The 19,680-nt window shown below is 42.3% G+C and overlaps 1 protein-coding gene across 4 annotated transcripts in view; it reads right to left on the bottom strand.

Moving 5' to 3' along the window:
* Positions 1-19,680, bottom strand: part of SMG6 (SMG6 nonsense mediated mRNA decay factor) — a 208,297-nt gene that overhangs the window by 131,632 nt on the left and 56,985 nt on the right. The window lies entirely within an intron of this gene.

The following is a 19,680-nucleotide window of genomic DNA, read 5'->3' as shown; positions in this document are numbered from 1 at the left end:
ACAAATCAATTAAGTTAACTGCAAAAACTAACAAGAAAGATTGAGCTGACAATCAGGATTCTGGAGAAGCTAAAAATTCCAGGCAGCAGCTTCAGGGGAAAAGGGAATGTGCCACAGATGGAGCTGTTGAGGCTGATCCACCAGGGCTCTCAGTGCTAGGCCCTGATGCCTCAGCCAGCTTCAAACAGCAGAGTGGAGGGCGGGCAGACCTTGGTGCAAGTTTGCTGAGTTCCAGGCCATCATTCTTGAGGGTGTAATAACCATGGGCTGTAGCACACATGTTGAGGGATGAGGGAAAAAAATAAACAGAGAGACAAAAGAATGAGGATGCACTGCCAATTTCAATTGTGCAGCTTTTATTTTTAAATGCTTATCAAGCTGAGAGAGAGCAGAGTTCTTGGAAAACAAGGTTTCCTTTTTTCCAATGCCAGCGTAAAACACCCTCAAGGACGGGCACTGCACAGAATGTAACAACAAGGAACGTGGCTCTGCATCCTCCCAGCAGCACAGTCCGCCTTGGGTCCCACGCTGCTCTGATTTCGGCTCAGCTGAAAACTCGAAATAACAGGCCCACTGCCTCTGGTAAAACTGCTCTTTTTAAACTTTTTATTAATCTCCAAACTGGATGTGTTAGAATTACAGCCCATTACCTACCAACTCTCTTCACTAATAAAATAAATTTGTAAAAAACCTAATTACTACTTTTACTGAACTACACTGCCTGGGGATCAAGTATAGGAAGCCAAGGGCTCAACCAGCTGTCAGCTAAGGGATGACGGGGAGAGGATCGGTGGAGGACGCAGAGTCACCAGTAGGAAAGAACATGAGGTCCACACACAAGCCTCAGAGCCCATACCCCAAAAGAAACAAAAGGGCACGAATCCTGTTTTTGTTCTGAACAGCACCGTGAGGATCCATGCCATCATGGCATTTTGGGAGGCCTGTCACGAGTTACACAGGCCTATTCTGCCCACGCCCCAGCTCAGCAGAAAAAGAGAACTGCAGTCCAAGACAGATGGATCCTGGCTGGACTCTCAGCAGAGAGTCTGGAGAGTCTGACCAGTAAGGAAACAAACAACCATCCTTCCCACCTATCCCATTCTATCTTTCCACCCCAATCTAGGCCCCCAAAGAGGAAAAACAAACAAAACAACAACAAACGCAGGGAATTGCACAAGAGTTGTACCATGAAGGCGAGGCAGACTGCAACAACTTCTGGGCTGTGCCCGGCACCTCATCCCAGAACACTGATTACAAAGCTGGAAACGTTATTCATACTCTGAGCCAGTCAGCCCCTCATCCAGGGCTGGTGCTGAGAAGTCTGACTAGAAACCAGCAGTCAACTCTGACACACTCATTTATAATAAAGTTAATACACCAGAGTATTAAACAAACTAGTCCAACCTTAGACAAAAAAGTAAGGATAAAATGTGACTGTCATTCTTCATTGTCCACGAAGAATCCTCTTAGGCAAATCTCATGCATCTCTTGGACTTTGATAAACAGTATTTCTGCTCCAGAGAACACTAAAAATCAACCACTGCCAAAGAATCTCTTTTTTAAAGAATCCTGATAAGAAAACCTGCTATGACAGGTGAGTTAAACCTGTGGCAGACACTCCTTTTGGGGATGACCAGACTGGAACATGGTATTTCACTGAGGCAGAGGGGTCTGCAGTCACTCTCCGCATGCCACACGTCTAACCCTAAAGAACCGAGGAATGCTCTCTACGGGAAAAACACAGCAGCAAATGCTGTGATACCAAAGCCACAACTCCATGGGCCCCTGGAGCCTCTCAAACTAAGCTGCCAGCTAGGGAGCTAACACTAGCTTTGGATAAAATGCAGCTCTGGTAGAGTAATTAATTTTTTTCTTAACTGGGATTACATTAATTTTCAAGGACTAATGGAGTCCAGCTGTAATAGGAAGAGTGGCTGCTGATGCACAAAAGCACTTGTGCGCACAACATTATAAACACACACACACACACACACACACACACACACACACAGACCTATAAAAAGGATCCACTATAACAGGATATTTTTAGTTTCTACAATGCTGCACTAAAAATACAGCCACGGCTGATACATCACGGCAGAACTATTCTCTCTGTCCCTTCAGGAACAGTTTAAAACATTTATTTTTGTTTCCTTTTGCGATGGTCAGAGTAGAGAGAGAAAATAGCAACTCATTGATAAGAGGAAACGAGAGAGACATGAAAAATTGAAAACTACCTAAAAACTCATGGAGAGGTTTATTTTATTAGTTCTTAATAAATATCTTGCAGATTTCCTCAGGAAATACACCAGATCACATGTAAAATAGTTTGATACTGATGTCAACTGCATCAACATATGAAGTCTATTAGGGTGAAGCCGCAGCAGGGTGATCAGCGTGCTGAAAAACTCCACAGTACTGGGGAGGGGGGGGATCTCACGGCCTTCCAAATTCTTCGAGAGGTAAAAAAGTCAGCCAAGACGCAGAAAGAGAGAAAGAGAAAAAAAAAAGATCCCACATCCTGCTTTCAGCTGCCAGCAATGTGAAGTGCCCAGAGATTAATTCTACGTCTGGCCTGGAAATGTGACTTTAAAGCATGAGGGAGGGGAGTTGGGGTGGGGGGTGAGGAGGAAAGAGGAAAGAGAAGGGCAAGCTAACTGAGGCTGGCAGCAGGCCACCAACCCCCTCCCAAGCTATGTTTCAATGTAGACAGAAGTAAACCCCAATAGACAGCAGCGCCTCAGCCTGCCAGGGCCTTACACCAGCTGCAGAGCATCTCACTCTCTCCACTCAGCCCCAAGTGCAGATGTTCCCTACAGCATCACTTCCGCTAGACTTACTTTTAAAGAAATAGCACACATATGTGGAGGCCTTTCCATCACTTCCCAAAAGGACTCTCTTTGCCTTTAAGGGCCTCAAAGCAAGGGCAAAACTCTGACAGCAGGGACCACAATGGCTGAATGAGCTGCTTCAGTCTCCCTTGGAAAGGAGCATCCATGGGCTAAAGAACATTAGTTAATTAATAGGAATTTCTTTATTTTATTATTATTTTTTTTTGTGTGAGATCAGCCCTGTGCTAACATCTGCCAATCCTCCTCTTTTTTTGCTGAGGAAGACTGGCCCTGGGCTAACATCCGTGCCCATCTTCCTCCACTTTATATGGGACGCGGCCACAGCATGGGTTGCCAAGCGGTGCGTCGGTGCGCGCCTGGGATCCGAACCAGCGACCCCCCGGCTACCACAGCAGAGCGCGGGCACTTAACCGCTTGCGCCACCAGGCCGGCCCAAGGAATTTCTTTAAAAATTTGGCTTCCTATTGTCTTCAGAGGGAGAGAGAGGCCCCCATAGTTTGGGGCTAAGAAAAGAGGGGGGAAAAGTATGTCTAAGATTTTAATCCTAGTTTCTCAAAGCAGTCTACTGTAGCATTACCATCTCAAAAGGTTTCTGATGGCTCTATCATCATGGAGCTTGCATAAGGCAGTCTTAAAAGAATTTTTTTAAACACATTAACATTTTACCAGGCATAATTACTTAGCTGCAAGAAAGACAATAATTTTTTTTAAATTAACAGTTTGTTAACTTCTTATATGCCATTTTATACAAGCCCCAGACCCTGATAATCAACCAATCAATCAATCAATCATTAAGTACCTAATTTTGAAGTCAGCCTTGAACACTGTTAGGGATTTGATAAAATATCATACAGTCTCTTGTCCTTATGGAGTATAAACTCCAGCTGAAGGATCTATGCATTTTACGAAGCTAAAATAATTGCATTTTCTAGAATAGCTGAATATTCTCTAGTTGGTCTATCAGGTTGTTGGTTCTTCTGGAATGAAAGAGGAGACTTAGAAGAATCAGCAATGTCAAAAGAAAACAAAACAAAACAGTTGGTAAACCCTCAAAACCAAAGTTGCTTTGTCTGAAATTCAAGTTCAAGAGAGGAAACAGAATCTTCCCTTAAGGGAAGGAGAGAAATACTGGCCATCAGTGGCAAATATACTATGGAAAGAAGGTTTCATTCAACAAATATTTATTAAATGTCTTCTATGCACAAGGTATTAGATGTAGAAACAGATTTAGAAGTGGGTAAGTAAAATTGCATGATACAGCAAATAATCAGAATTAAAACCTAGTTTTATCTAACTTCATATTTTTCTGTCATTACAATTTCTAAAAATACGTTTCTTATTACAAAAATATTGTGTTCATTACAGAAAACTACAAAAATACAGAGAAAACAAGAAGAAAATGAAGAACACCCATAATTCCACCATCCTGGAGAATCATGATGAAGTTTTGATATATATCCATTAGTCTTTTTTTTTTTTTTTTTTTTAAAGATTTTATTTATTTTATTTTTTCCCCCCAAAGCCCCAGTGGATAGTTGTATGTCGTAGCTGCACATCCTTCCAGTTGCTGTATGTGGGACTCGGCCTCAGGATGAACGGAGAAGCGGTGCCTTGATGCGCACCCGGGATCCGAACCCGGGCCACCAGCATCACAGCGCGCGCACTTAACCACCAAGCCACAGGGCCGGCCCTCCATTAGTCTTTTTTTAATGAATGTATGTATAATATGTATTATTTTATAAAAATGTGATCGCAACACTCATATCCATGAGACCACATGGCCTTCAGGGAAAGGAGAAATCACATTTTTTGGCAGCTGACCTCACTCCCAAGAGTCAATCACCCAGAAAAGAGAAACATCATGACCTGACTCCCCATACTGGGCAGAATACATCTGTTCCAACCCTATACCTCTCTCTGAGTTCCTTAAAGCAAAGAAATTTCAAAGATATCTCATTATCCTCTACCCTCTTTCTGTATATCCCTGAACCCAAAACAGTCAAGTACAATGACTCACTCAGCAGAAATGTTGCCCTCAGTACACCTTCCACAGTGCTTCCAAAGGCAAGACTAATCAATGAAAAGGGCCATCAGAGATATGGGAAACACCTGTATCCAAATGTCTCTGGCTGAGTATGGTCCCATGTACTGCTGGCTTGTGGGTCCCCACTGGCACAGCCTTACTCTCTTGCTGTTTAGCTCAAAAGATGGTTTAGTTTAAGAGCTTTTTTTTTTTTTTTGAAGATTTTATTTATTTATTTTTCCCCCAACGCCCCAGTAGATAGTTGTCTGTCATAGCTGCACATCCTTCCAGTTGCTGTACGTCGGACGCGGCCTCAGCATGGCCAGAGAAGCGGTGCGTCGGTGCGATCCCGGGATCCGAACCCGGGCCGCCAGCAGCGGAGCGCACGCACTTAACCGCCAAGCCACGAGGCCGGCCCACTTCAAGAGCTTTTACTCCAAAATAAAGATGTACTTCCTCAGTAACATTCTGTTATGCACAGATGATTCATTCCTTAGTGAAAAGTAGGAGAGCCACAAAAGGCAACCATATTCTTTCCTCCTTGAAATGGCAGGACAACACGACTACTCACCAAGCTTGAGCTATTCACAGTGGCAAGTTTTCACCCAAGGTGAGGTGAGGTGAAAGGTCTGATCCTGACAGTGCAGGCCAGGATGACTCCAACCTTACCTGACTCAAAGTAATGTATAAAAATGGGCTGATCTGCTGGCTGGAACGTTTATACCTGATGCAAAAAGATCTGCTCTCACAACACGTTGTCGTAGTATTAAATTAAGAATGTGGGGGCCGGCCCCGTGGCTTAGCGGTTAAGTGCGAGCACTCCGCTGCTGGCGGCCCGGGTTCGGATCCTGGGCGCGCAGGCGCCGCTTCTCCTGCCATGCTCAGGCCGCGTCCCACATACAGCAACTAGAAGGATGTGCAGCTATGACATACAACTATCTACTGGGGCTTTGAGGGAAAAAAATAAATAAAATCTTTAAAAAAAAAAAAAGAATGTGGGGCTCCTCACGTCTCTTACCAACTGAATGAAATTACCTAACAAACGGCGTTAGAATTCCCTCCAGCTGATGGAAACGAAAAAATATTTGCCATTAAAAACTTCTCTAGTGGAAAGACCTTTTTAAGTTTAAGAGCAACGGATAAATTACAAACGAAAAAGACTGACATTTCTAACCATATAAATTTTTAAAATTTTTGTACATTAAAAAACCATAAACATATTTAAAAATCAAATATAAATAAGAAAATTACCAATGAATATAGAAAGGACTTACTATATTTACTATCTGTAAAGCCCAAATAAATTGACACAAAAGATACTAGGCTGGAATAGAAAAATGAGCAGAGAACAAGACTACACAGAAGTAAAAATAGCTAAAACTCAGGAAGAAATGTCCATTCTCAACAATAATCAAGGAAATGCCATTTAAAATAAGATAGGTTGGAAGACAGTTTGGCAGTTTCTTATAAAACTAAACATAATCTTACCATATGATCTAGCAATCACACTCCTTGGTATTTACCCAAATGAGTTGAAAACTTAGGTCCACACAAAAACCTGCACACAGATGTTTATAGCAGCTTTATTCATAACTGCCAAAACTCAGAAGCAACCAAGATGTCCTGCAGTACGTAACCGATAAATAAACTGTAGTATATTCAGACAATGGAATATTATTCAGTGCTAAAAAGAAATGAGCTATCATGCCATGAAAAGACATAGAAAAACCTTAAGTGTATATTACTAAGTAAAAGCAGCCAATATGAACAGGCTACATACTGTATGATTTCAACTGTATGACATTCTGGAAAAGGCAAAACTATGGAGACAGTAAAAAGATCAGTGGTTGCCAAGGGTTGGGGAGGGGGGAGGATGAATAGGCAAAGCACAGATGAGTTGTAGGGCAACAAAACTATTCTGTATGATACTATAATGGTGGACGTCATGTCATTATACATTTGTCAAAACCCAAAGTATGTGCAACACCAAAAGTGAACCTTAATGTAAACTATGGACTCTAGGTGATAATGATGTGTCAATATAGGCTCATCAATTGTAACAACTGTACCATTCTGGTTCCAGATGTTGATAGTGGGGGAGGTTGTGCACCTTTGGGGGTAGGAGACAATGCAGGAATTCTCTGTACTTTCCACTCAATTTTGCTATGAACCTAAAACTTGCCTAAAAAATAAAGTCTATTTAAAAAAAAAAGATAGATTTTCTTCTATCATTTATTGAACAAATATATGATGCCTACATTGTGCCAAGGACTATAAAACATTAAAAATACTCAATGCTAGCACGAGGTGGTAGCTGGGCATTCTCAAACACTGCTGAGAGCGTAAGCTGGCATAACTTCTTAAGAAAGTAATCCAGTATCATGTATCAGAAGCATTAAAACACTTCAAACCCTTTAATCTAAAAACTAAGCTTCTAAAAATATATTCTAATAAAACAATATGAAATGCAGACAGAGGTTTCATGTACAGAAATGTTAATTACAGCATTATTTATAATACTGGAAAAGTGGAAAAAAGTGTCCGAAAACAGGGCAATGATTAAATGAAAGTTAACATATTTATATGAGAACATTATTCAGCCATTAAACATGTTTACAAAGACTTTTATAACTGAATACCTACAGTAAGTGAAAACAGTAGAATCAAACATTTTATATTCAGTATCCTTTCAACTGTGTAAATAAACCTTGACTATTCATAAATAAACCTTGAATATTCATACATATATATAGGAAGGAATGTCACTGCTGGGAAGTTGGTTTACAGGTGGTTTCCACCTTTTTTCTTATTTTTTTTAATACTCTTAACAAAATCCAAAACGTTAAATCTTTTTAAAAAAATCATTTAGTTTACATAAACAGGACAGAGTTGCTCTAGTAAGGTGAGAGTAAAAATATGGTAATGAATAGAGAAGGAGAAATAAAAGAATATTTATAGTCAGGAAGAAATGACAGAATAAATGAAAGATTTAAGAGACCAGAAAGGACAGAACTTCTGCTGTTCTCAAAGAAATTTTGCTTTCCACACCCTGAAGACATTGACTCCAGGATTAACAGTAAATACCAAGACACATTTAATGTATTTTAATTTAATGTCAGGATACAAACAAAACATGCATTTGGTAATTATATTTTCAGAAATGCCACCTGAGCAAAAACCAAGGAAAGACAGTAAGATTATGAGCAATGACCCTGATAACAGATGCCCCTGACCTTGCCGTTCAATCTTCATTGTCCCGAATACTTGTGTGACAAACTTTATTCTTTTTTTTTTTTATAATTTTTATTTATTTATTTTTCCCCAAAGCCCCAGTAGATAGTTGTATGTCATAGTTGTACATCCTTCTAGTTGCTGTATGTGGGACACGGCCTCAGCACGGCCAGAGAAGCGGTGCGTCGGTGCACGCCTGGGATCCGAACCCAGGCCGCCAGCAGCGGAGCGTGCGCACTTAACCACTAAGTCACGGGGCCGGCCCAAATTTGCCCCGCCTTTTTTTTTTTTTTTTTTTGAGGAAGATCAGCCCTGAGCTAACATCCATGCTAATCCTCCTCTTTTTGCTGAGGAAGATTGGCCCTAGGCTAACATCTGTGCCCATCTTCCTCTACTTTATATGGGACACCGCCACAGCATGGCCTGACAAGCGGTGTGTTGGTGCGTGCCCGGGATCCAAACCGGGGCCGCCAGCAGCAGAGCATGTGCACTTAACCGCTACGCCATGGGGCCGGCCCCCACAAACTTTATTCTTGACTTGAACTCAGTTGAGAACTTAGAGCACACAAGGCACTGTTCTAGATGCCCACGATACATCAGTGAATAAATCAAGTCAAGGATCTTGGAGAGGAGCAGTAGGGGGGAAAAAACCGCACAAAAAATAAGTTATCTAATATTTAGAAAGTAAGCGTTACGAAAAAAGAAAGTAGAGCAGGATGGGGAGACGAGGAGTACAGGGTGGGAGTGTGGCAGTGTTGATAGGATAGTCAGGGTGGGCCTCATGGAGGTAACATTTAAGCAGACTTATAGGAGGTGAGGTTATTTGCAACGCAGATAGCTGGAGGAAGAGGGTTCCAAGTAGAGAAGACTGCTAATGCAAAGGCCCAAAGGAGGAAGAAAGAAGGCCAGTGTGGCTGAAGCAGAGTAAGTATACCAGGGAAGAACAGTAGTGAATGAGGTCAGAGAGGCAATGTGGAGGGTGGGGAGGAGGAGGAGTTCCATATAGGAAGGCAGAGTGGGGGGAGAGAGAGAGAGAGAGGGAGAGGGAGGGAGGGAGGGAGAGAGGGAGGGAGAGAGGGAGGGAGAGAGGGAGGGAGAGAGGGAGGGAGAGAGGGAGGGAGAGAGAGAGGGAGTGAGAGAGGGAGGGAGGGAGAGAGGGAGGGAGGGAGGGAGGGAGAGAGAGAGAGAGAGAGAGAGAGAGAGAGAGAGAGAGAGAGAGTGTGTGTGTGTGTGTGTGTGTGTGTGTGTGTGTGTAGGAGGAGTTCCATATAGGAAGGCAGAGTGGAGTGTGTGTGTGTGTGTGTGTTTGGAGGGAGGCAGACAGCAGAGTGGAGTGTGTGTGTGTGTGTGTGTAGGAGGAGTTCCATACAGAAAGGCAGAGTGGAGTGTGTGTGTGTGTGTGTGTGTTTGGAGAGAGGGAGACAGCGGAACAAGAGAGACTACTTAGGAGTTTCAAGTCTTTCCAGATTGTCTTTCTCTTCATGTATAAACAGAAGTTTTATTCACAAGGGGTATTCAGACCATGTTTGCAAAGAGGTTTTTCTCTTCCAATGTGGAATCTTGAAGAATGTGTCAATGGTCTGCAATTGTGTCCTTAGCAGGCATCTCAAAGTAATGATTACCAAACATTTCTCTCTGCTCATTGCCTTGTCATGAGTTCTGGGCATCACCCTCTCTCATGGGAGAGGTGAAAAGAGGTTATGCGGAACAAGCAGTGATAACAGGATGACGTCACAGGTGTGCCTCAAAGAAGCCCCCAGTGAGTTTGGCTCATAACTGCTCTACAGTGATTTACTCTACCCTGCCAACGCCAGCTGGAGAAGGGATGAAGAAAGCTGACACAGCCTTAAGCCCTGGGCAGGCGTTATAAGATCCTTCTCCCTCCAGTCTCCTGCCAGCCCCTCCCCTCTTTCAACTGCTGATCCTTGCTTGCTTCAGAAGCCAAAGTGTGAACAGCACGTGTCTGGATTTCAAAAACCTGCCCAGCAGTTGGAAATTCCCTGCAGCGTGTCAATTGCTGCATCTGCTGTTGGCACTTGGGGCAAGAGATCACACGGGCATTTTCTGAAATAAGCTTCAAGATGGGAGTATTATATCTGAGGAGGGAACTAAAGAAGCCAGAAAACTCTAATTACAGTAAATAAATTTCTAAATATATGACAATCTGCCTTCTAAAAAGAAAACTGAGACATAACAAGCAAACCAAGCAGCTCTAAGAACAGCAGTAATAAAGAACAAAAGCACAGAGCACCCTGACTAATGGACAGGATTCTGTGGGCCAACAGAGCTCACCAGATATGTCATGTAATGTGGCTGAAACTAGAGAGCACTCTTTTCCAGATCTCTAGCTCATATCCTTTTAGTAAGAAATGGCTTCTATCATTTCAGCTGCAGGCCTCCCTCCCAACTCCCTTTACCTTTCTTCTCCACCCAATCAGTCCTCTAAGCAGTCTATACCTTGAACACCTCTTGGAAAAATTTAAAAATGTGAGCTCAATAACACCATCTGCCTACTAGGCTGTAGGATGGAAAAGGAGCTACTCTTTGAAAGAGCCGCCTACATGCCCTTGCCACCCTAGAAACGGGTGCCCCAGTCACACTGCTCACAGGCATTGCTAAAAGAATGCTCAAGTCTGGCAGTAAAAAGAAAAAAAGAATCACAGCATTTCCTCTAGTAATATGGCAGGCAGACTAGGTACCTAGACCTAATTATCCTGGAAAAAGTATTTTAAAAATCTTTTTAGGGGCCGGCCCGGTGGTGCAAGCGGTTAAGTGCACGCGCTCCGCTGCAGCAGCCCGGGGTTGGCCGGTTCAGATCCCGGGTGCGCACCAACGCACCGCTTGGCAAGCCATGCTGTGGTGGCGTCCCATATAAAGTGGAGAAAGATGGGTACGGATGTTAGCCCAGGGCTGGTCTTTCTTAGCAAAAAAAGAGGAGGATTGGCAGATGTTAGTACAGGGCTGATCTCCTCACACACACACACAAAAAATCTTTTTAGAAAGCATTAATGAGCTAGTAAATTGAAAAGGAATCCTCTGGTCAGGGACTGAGTACAGATGGAAAACCAGAGATGTCAGTGTGGAATATAGCCAGCCTTTACCCTAAGAACGTTTGCTACCTGATGAACTTGAGCTTTGGTTTCCAAGCCTTCATTGGTATAGCGAACATAATGCTCAAGATCTCTGCCATCAAGCTGGGATCCCACAGAGCTACATCCAAAGTATAAGAAATAACCCTCAGCTCCTTGAGAAGATAGCTGGAAAACTGACTATGTAAACCCCCTGGGGCTGACTACAAGAGAAAAAAAATATTGCACTGAAAATATGGACTATACACTAGCCCTCACAGAGGTGTGGCAGCCTGAATTCACATTACCTGGGTGGTCTGAAAACGGTCAAGCAGATATTTTAATTTAGAGTGATTACTTTAGACTGCCCACACCAGGCTGTGGACAAAAGCAAACTCAAACACTTTCCCCATTTTCACCCCAGGTCTCCAAGAATTCCCACTACTGAAATCCCACAGATTATAAGAAGATTACAGAAAAAAATTTAAATTACACAGTTAACAAGGCACATGAGCAACAACCAGCAGACACAAGAGATTAGCAGAAACTCACCTAAAAGAACACTTTTATCATATAGTCTCCAAAATAACCACGTTTAATATATTTTAAAGAAATAAAAGACAAGCTCACAATATGTTTAGGGAAGAAGAAACTATCAAGAACAAGCAGATTTGAAAAAAAAAATACCTGGAAATAAAAATATTTAAGTGAAATAAAAAACTCAGTGGTGCATATTTAGCAGATTAGATATAGCTAAGTAAAGATTCAGTGAACTGAAAGACAGAGCTAAGGAAATTATCTGGAAGGTAGCATAAAAAATGAGAGTCAGAAAAATGAAAAAGAGGATTAAGAGACATTAAAGACAGAGGAAGGTCTAACGTATGTCTAATCAGAGTCACAGAAGGAGAAGAGAAAGCATGGGCAGATGTCATATTTAAAAAAGGAATGCTTAGAGGGCCAGCCCAGTGGTGTAGTGGTTAAGTTCTCATGCTCCACTTCAGCAGCCTGGGGTTCACAGGTTTGGATCCCGGGTGCAGACGTTCACACTGCTCATCAAGCCATGCTGTGGCGGCATCCCACAAACAACGTAGAGGACGACTGGCAACAGATGTTAGCTCAGGGCGACTCTTTCACACCAAAAAAAAAAAAAAAAAAGAATGCTAAGAATATTCCAAAACTGCCGAAATCAACTCACAGACACATGAAGCCCAAGAAATCTCTAGCAGGAAAAATAAAAAACAAATCTAAACCTAGACAAATCATTAAAACTGCAGAACATCAAAGAGTTAAAAAAAAAAAAAAAGGCCTGGAAAGCACCCAGAGAGAGAGAGAGAGATGATGATGATGATGATTATTTTTGGTGATGAAGATTAGCCCTGAGCTAATATCTGTTGCCAATCCTCCTCTTTTTGCTGAGGAAGATTGGTCCTGAGCTAACATCTGTGCCCATCTTCCTCTATTTTATGAGGGACATCTGCCACAGCATGGCTTGACGAGCAGTGCGTAGGTCCCTGCCCAGGATCCAAACCTGCATACCCTGGGCTGCCGAAGCGGAGCGTGCGAATCCAACTACTACACCACTGGGCTGTCTCCAGGTTATTTTTAAAAGAGAAATGATTAGACTGATAGCTGACTTTTAATCAGCAACAGTGAAAGCCCAGAGATGGTAAAATATCTTAAATGCAAAGGAAAATAACTATTAACCTAAAGTTCTATTACCAGTGAATACAGATCATTTAGGAATAGGGAAAATAAAGCCTTTTTCAGACAGATAAAAACTGAAAAAGCTGTCATCAGAAGAATTTCACTAAATAAATTCTAAAGAATATACTTCAGGCAGAAAGAAAATGATCCCAGGCAGAGGGTCCGAAATACAAAAAGGAATGAAAAGTAAGTAGTAAATATACAGATGAGTCTAAACAAACATTTACTGTCAAAATAATAACAATGAAAACAAATAAAAAATAAAAACAATAATTTGTCTTATAGGGTTTAAAAGGAAAAAAGAATAAAATACATGACAACAGTCGCATATAAATTGGGAAGATAAACTGGAAAGAGAATGAATAGAATTTAAGTGTTCCATGGTCCCTGTATTATTTAGAAGGAGAGTGAAAATGCTGAATAACTTTTGACTTTTGGCATGCTTTAATTCCTACGGTAACCACAAAAAGGAAACCAGTGCAGAGAGGGGGAGAAGGAATGGAAAAAAAATTCCAAAAGAAAGAAAGGAGAAAAAAAGAAACAAAATAGGTAGGAGAATGGGAAAGCATTGGGAGAAAATATTTGCAAAATATATATTTGATAAAGGGTTTATATTCAGACTATATAAAAAAACTCTTAATAATAAAAACAACTTGATTTTAAAAATGGGCCCAAGACTTTTAACAGACACTTACCAAAGAAGATATACAAATGGCAAATAAGCACATGAAAAGTCACTCATCATTCTTAGTCATTGGGGAAAAACAAATTAAAACCAAAATGAAATAGTGCTGCACATCCACTAGAACAGCTAAAGTAAAAAGACTGACGATACCAAATGTTATTAGCAAGGATGCGAAGAAACTGGAACTCTCACAACTGTTGGAGGAAATGTAAAATGGTTCAACCGCTTTGCAAAACAGTTTACCAGTTTCTTATAAAGTTAAACATACACTTACCGTATGACCCAGGAAATCCAATCCTAGGTATTTACCCAACAGAGATGAAAATATGTTCATATTCGAACAGACTTACATACAAATGTGCATGGCAGTTTTATTCATAATAGCCCCAAAAGAGAAACAACCCAAATGTTCATCAACACGTAACTAGATAAACAAAACTGCAGTATATCCATACAACAGAATCCTATTCAGCAATACAAAGGAATGAAACACTGACACGTGTAACAACATGAATAAACCTCAGAACATTACCACTGACGGCTGGCCCCGCGGCTTAGCGGTTAAGTGTGCGCGCTCCGCTGCTGGCGACCCGGGTTCGGATCCCAGGTGTGCACCGACGCGCCGCTTCTCTGGCCATGCTGAGGCCGCGTCCCGCATACAGCAACTAGAAGGATGTGCAGCTATAACATACAACTATCTACTGGGGCTTTGGGGGGAAAATAAATAAATAAATAAAATCTTAAAAAAAAAAAAAAAAGAACATTACCACTGAGCAAAAGAAGCCAGATACTAAAGGGTACACACTGTATGATTCCATTTATGTGAAAGTCTAGAAAAGACACATCCAATGTATGGTGACAGAAAGTGGATCAGTGGTTTACTGGGGTGAGGGTCAGGGATGGAGATCAACTGGCATGGGTACAAAGAGAACTTCTTGAGATGATGAAAATGTTCTATATCTTGATTGTGATGATGATTAGTTACTTGGGTATATAAATTGGTCAAACTCATTGAAATGCACACTTAAAATGGGTGCACTTTATTTTATGTAAACTTTACCTCAATAAAACTGATTTTTAAAAAATAAGATGAAATCTATAAATCCAAATATACCAATAATTACAGCAACTGTCAACAGACTCAATGCTCATAACAGTCCCAAAGAGAAAATAACTCAAATGTCCATAAACAGAAGAATGGATAAACTGCAATAAACGAATGAGTATTATACCAATGAAAATGAATGAACTACAACTACACACATCAACATGGACAGAACTCACAAACATTACATGGAACAAAATAAGCCAGAGAGAAAAGAATATAAATAATATGATCAGCAGGATTCCATTTATATGCAAGCAAAACCAAACTATTTTGTTTAGGGGTATATACTTAGATGATACCACTATAAAGAAAAGCAAAGGAATGCAGTCCACAGGTCAGGATGATAATTACTTGTAAGGGCGAAGGGGAGCTACAATGGGGATGAAACACACAGGGAGCTTCTGAGGTACTGACAATATTCTATTTCTTAACCTGGCTGGTGGTTACACGTGTACTCACTTTATCGGTCTTTCAAGGGTTTACACACTCATACTCTTTTCCGTGTGAATGATACATCCACCTTCCCCCCAGTCCAAAATAAAAAGATTCACAGGCTCATCTGTGCTAAGAAGGGCATGTGAAAAGCGCCCCCCCTTTTTTTTAAAGCAAGAGGGATACTAGAAATGATGGTGAAAATAAGAAATAACGTTCCTAAAAAATCCTTTTTTTTAAAGAGACACTACATATCCTAAAGCAAGAGAAAGACTGAACACTTCTTTTACCAATTGGTCATGAACAATGCTTTCCATGGTGAGAGGGAGATTCCCCCTCACCTGTGACAACAGTAAATACGGACCCCAGACAACCTTGATTTGCCCAAACCATATCCTTCTGCCAGCTTATTACCTCTGGCCCCACTTGAGCCTCAAGCAAGTTGGGAGAATTCTGATTCCCCCAACTCCCTCATTTCTACTTCTGTTCCTCGTCTAATCTCAAATCAGATTCAAGGATCATTTTCTTCAGCAAAGAACTGCAGCTGCTCAGATTTGCCGGGGGCGGGGCACGGGACGACACAGGACAGGGAGAATTGCTTGCATTGTTTAGCTGTCTCAATTAAGTCCAGAGAAGTTTTTGTGTCTTCTGACACAGAAGGCTGGACACTTGAGATCTGGGTGCAATTTACTAGCTGTGCAACCTTGCTTAAGTTACTTAACCTTTCTGATATTGATTCTCATCATCTATAAAATAGGACACAAAATATCTGTCCCACCCATTTCAGACGGCTGACAGGAGAAATCAAATAAGAATACATGTGTAGCAACTATAAAATGTCATCAGGTATTATCACAGTGTTGTCCTGTTGTTGTCATTATTGGCCACTGCCTCTGAAAGCTACAATTCTTCCCCAGACTAATATTTAGGTGGTTAGGGTCCAAAGTGCAACTTACTCCCCCTACCCCTCATCGCCAGAACACATCTGCTTCCCCTGTATATTCAACAAACAGTACATATCTGGCCTGAGACCCCTGTAATCTACACATTTATAATTTTACTCCTCAGGAAAAGCTTAAAGAGAGCTTGGAAAAGGCAGCTGAGAGTCCTGCTGCCAACATTCCCCCCAGTAATGTCTCCCTTTCAGTGTAAGTCCATCCTGGAGCAAAAAAATCAAATTGATAAGACAATAAAATGGCAACAGAGACGAGGTATTGAGCCCACGTTAACTACTGGGCAACGATGGGATACTGCACTTCTGCACTCACACCAAGGCAGCCATGGACACCAAACCACACTGTCACCTTGGGCAAAAACAGAAATCATTTATGCAACCAACATGATAAGAGGCTTAACTTTATTCATATGACTGAATTTCTCATTTGTTTAGCTTTTCATAGTTACTTCTCCTCCCCCAGCATTAAGTAACAGATTCATTCTGAAAACAACAAGGACCCTCGAATTCAGAGTCAGGAAAACAAGAAGGTCCCTTGACACATTCACTTCTTTAACTTTTTCTTCTTTTCCAGGGAATTCTGAGGGAAGAAGTCTATGCTAAGCAGCCTGTTGATAGTTATATCTCCCCCAGAGGGATAGAGGGCATAGCTGAAGGATGCATCCTCCTCCGGCCTGCCTTCTTAAAGCCCAGCCTCTTCCGACTGTGAATCTATTTCTCACAAAATTTGTTGGCCAGGCTGGCTCTTTCTTTGTTAATTTACCCTTTCTTCTTTGTTAACTTACTCTAAACAGCAGTCCTGAAAATGAAGGTCAGGCAGTGCTGACTACCTGTAGAAATCTACCCACAGATCCTTAAGGAGAAAAAGCCCAAGGGCTTCTACCACCAGAGATATACAAGGAGGAATGAGAGGGACAGTTTACACAGCTAAACTCAACCCTAACCCCTTATGAAAGGTGGATTTCCTGTACAACTGTTCTGACAAGCAGAGGATTAGGCATTTCATACATTTTGCTTGGGTAAGAGACTCAGACAGAAGTGAACTGCCACAGAGGAGCAAACTGCTTTACTGAAGGTCTCTAAGGTAATTGTATGCTGGAAGACAAAAGAAATTTTGGTTGTGAATCGAACTTCTCAACGAGAGTCAACCTGCATACACAACAATGGCATGAAGGAGTGAGGTCCCCATCTCAAGCATCCCACACATCTGGGTTGAGCTCTACTGGTCCCATATAGACAGCTATGATTCTCTCTCTCTCTGGAGGCGTACACGTGGCACTGTCTCTACCCCCTGCAGTTCAGGATTACTAACAAACCATAAAAGCAAGCATAAATGATAGTGAAAGGAATGCCAGTCTGGCCCTACCTCAATCCCAGCCCCTAAATGTTCCCTAAGAGCAGGGAGCACCACCGGCACACACAAGAAGTGTCTCTTGGGTGCCCTCTTGCTGCCACCAGGGCTTTTCTGCAAGGCTGAAATGGAGACCTACTCTGACTGTGAACTGGTAAAGGAGGAAAAGGAGGAGGAAAAGGGGGCCAGGGCACAGAAAAGGGAAGTTATTCCAGTGGTGGCCAATGAATAACATCCAATGATTTATAGGAAGTAGAATCCAATAACACAGTAAAATAAAACAGTGTGTGCCTGAGATGGTTTTGATTCCAGGAATTATAAAACATTTTTTAAAAAGAGAGCAAGAGGGGGAGCAAAAAAGGGAAAGGAAAAAAAAAAAAAAAAAAGCTAGATTGGAGCAAATTGGGCACAGATGGGGGATGCAAAGGGGTTTCAGTGATGCCCTACCACAAATGTTGCTTCAATTATTCCTCTTCAAGAAACGAGAGTTTTATTTCCTTAAATTACAGAATTTTCAAAAAATTAAAATTCTTGGAGTGCTTGTGGTTTACATCAACGCTTTACCCTCCAGCATCACGTCAGCCAATCAGATGGCTACTGAAGTGTTAAATGCTGAGGCATGCAGAGAAGGCCCCATTTCTCCCTTCAGGCTCGGGAATGCCGTAGAGAGATTACCAACTGTGACATCACTCTGGGAACCACCTATCTCACCACCACCCGTCACTCGCCAAAGGACAATTCTGGACACAGGCCAGGTAAGGAACACACTGTTTAATGCGAGCTGGCTTGCCCAGAACTGTGGCCTTCTTCATCCATGCATTCAATACTACTTACTGAGTGCCTAATAACTACCAGGCTAAGGGCCCCCAAACATCTCTTAAATTTATCTGTCTCCAGCCACTTCAGCATAGAGTATTAGGATTCTAAACTCTCTGTAGTCCCACTGAAGTAGGATTTTTGCATAGAGCCCACATGAGAGGAGATAAAGGTCTCCCTACTAATAGCCCTGAACCCATGAGTTTTAAGATCACTGCTGAGACCTGCAAGTTTCGTTGGTTAAATGATGTGGCATAACTCTACTTAATTTCCCCTGTGGGAAGGGGGGCAAATCTGACCTCTCAATCTCTGCTCCCTGAGCTCCAGGGAAAACTATAACCTAGGAAAAGGGAGAAGATGCCTTTCCCTCATCACCATCTAAGTTTTTCCCCTCCATTTCGCCTTGTGAGGTGTCCAAAGCTTTTAAACAGTTCTATGTCTCTCTTGACCACAAGGAAAGTACATATGAAAAGTAATCACATTAAAGTGTTAGTATCATTTCCACCCGTGGACTCTTAGTGTTTTGAAAAGAGCACAGTTATACAAGGGTAGCACTGAACGCAAAAAAAATGAATTAGAGGCATCAGCAAAGGACATACTTTTTCGTAAAGACATCCCTGTTGCTCTCCAAATCATACTCCTTAGATACCACATCTACAGGAAAGGCCTAGGCACAGACTGAAAAGATCTCGACTGCCTTGGGGGCCACAGATCACCTCTGCTTCAGGCTGAACCGTTCCTCCTCCAGAGTCCAGAAACTGACAAACGCTAACACCCACCCAAAACAACACGGCCAAGAAGGAATGGAAAGAAAAATGATGGCCCAGATGTTCTGTAACTTGCAGTGACTGCCAAATCACCAAAGACCCCAAGCACCTGGGAGGGCCAGGCAGCATCAGGCTCTTGCTTCCTGGTTTCAGACAGCCAGGGTCCCTCAGCTGGGTGGCGACTCTGACAGCAACCAGACTGGCCTGGAGAGAAGCCTTTAGAAGGGCATCGGCTGACGGGACTTGGGGGCTGAACACTCAGGGCTGATTTATCACTTCCTTACTCATAAAAATGTGATTCAAACTGCTGCTGATTAGTGAAGGATTTAAATCTTTACCCTCTCCCCAACCCCCTTCCCTCTCCACCCCCGGCACAGATGCTGCTACTCAGCCACAACACCCCCTTCTTGCCACTGTCCGTGCAAGCACAGCACAGGGGCCGAGAGAAGATGACTCATGTGCTGGGAAATGGAAAAGTGCATCTTCCCACCAACCAGCCCCGCTGAGTGCTCTGCTCACCCCTCTCCCAATGGCAGCCCACACAGTGGGGTCTGGACGGCCGCCTCAGCTGCACACCGGGTACTTGGCAGCACGTCCACAGAGCTCTCTGTCCTAGTTGAGTGTTACATCCTGTGGCCCAGGCTGTTTTTTCCTGAAACACCCTTGGAGCTTTTGACCATCTCAACTC

The sequence above is a fragment of the Ceratotherium simum genome, chromosome 16 (genome assembly GCF_057802395.1).
Source record: "Ceratotherium simum simum isolate JZ-2026a chromosome 16, ASM5780239v1, whole genome shotgun sequence".
Classification (NCBI taxonomy): Eukaryota; Metazoa; Chordata; class Mammalia; order Perissodactyla; family Rhinocerotidae; genus Ceratotherium; species Ceratotherium simum.
Note: the sequence above shows the minus strand (reverse complement) of the source record. Positions and strands in the feature narration are given on the sequence as shown.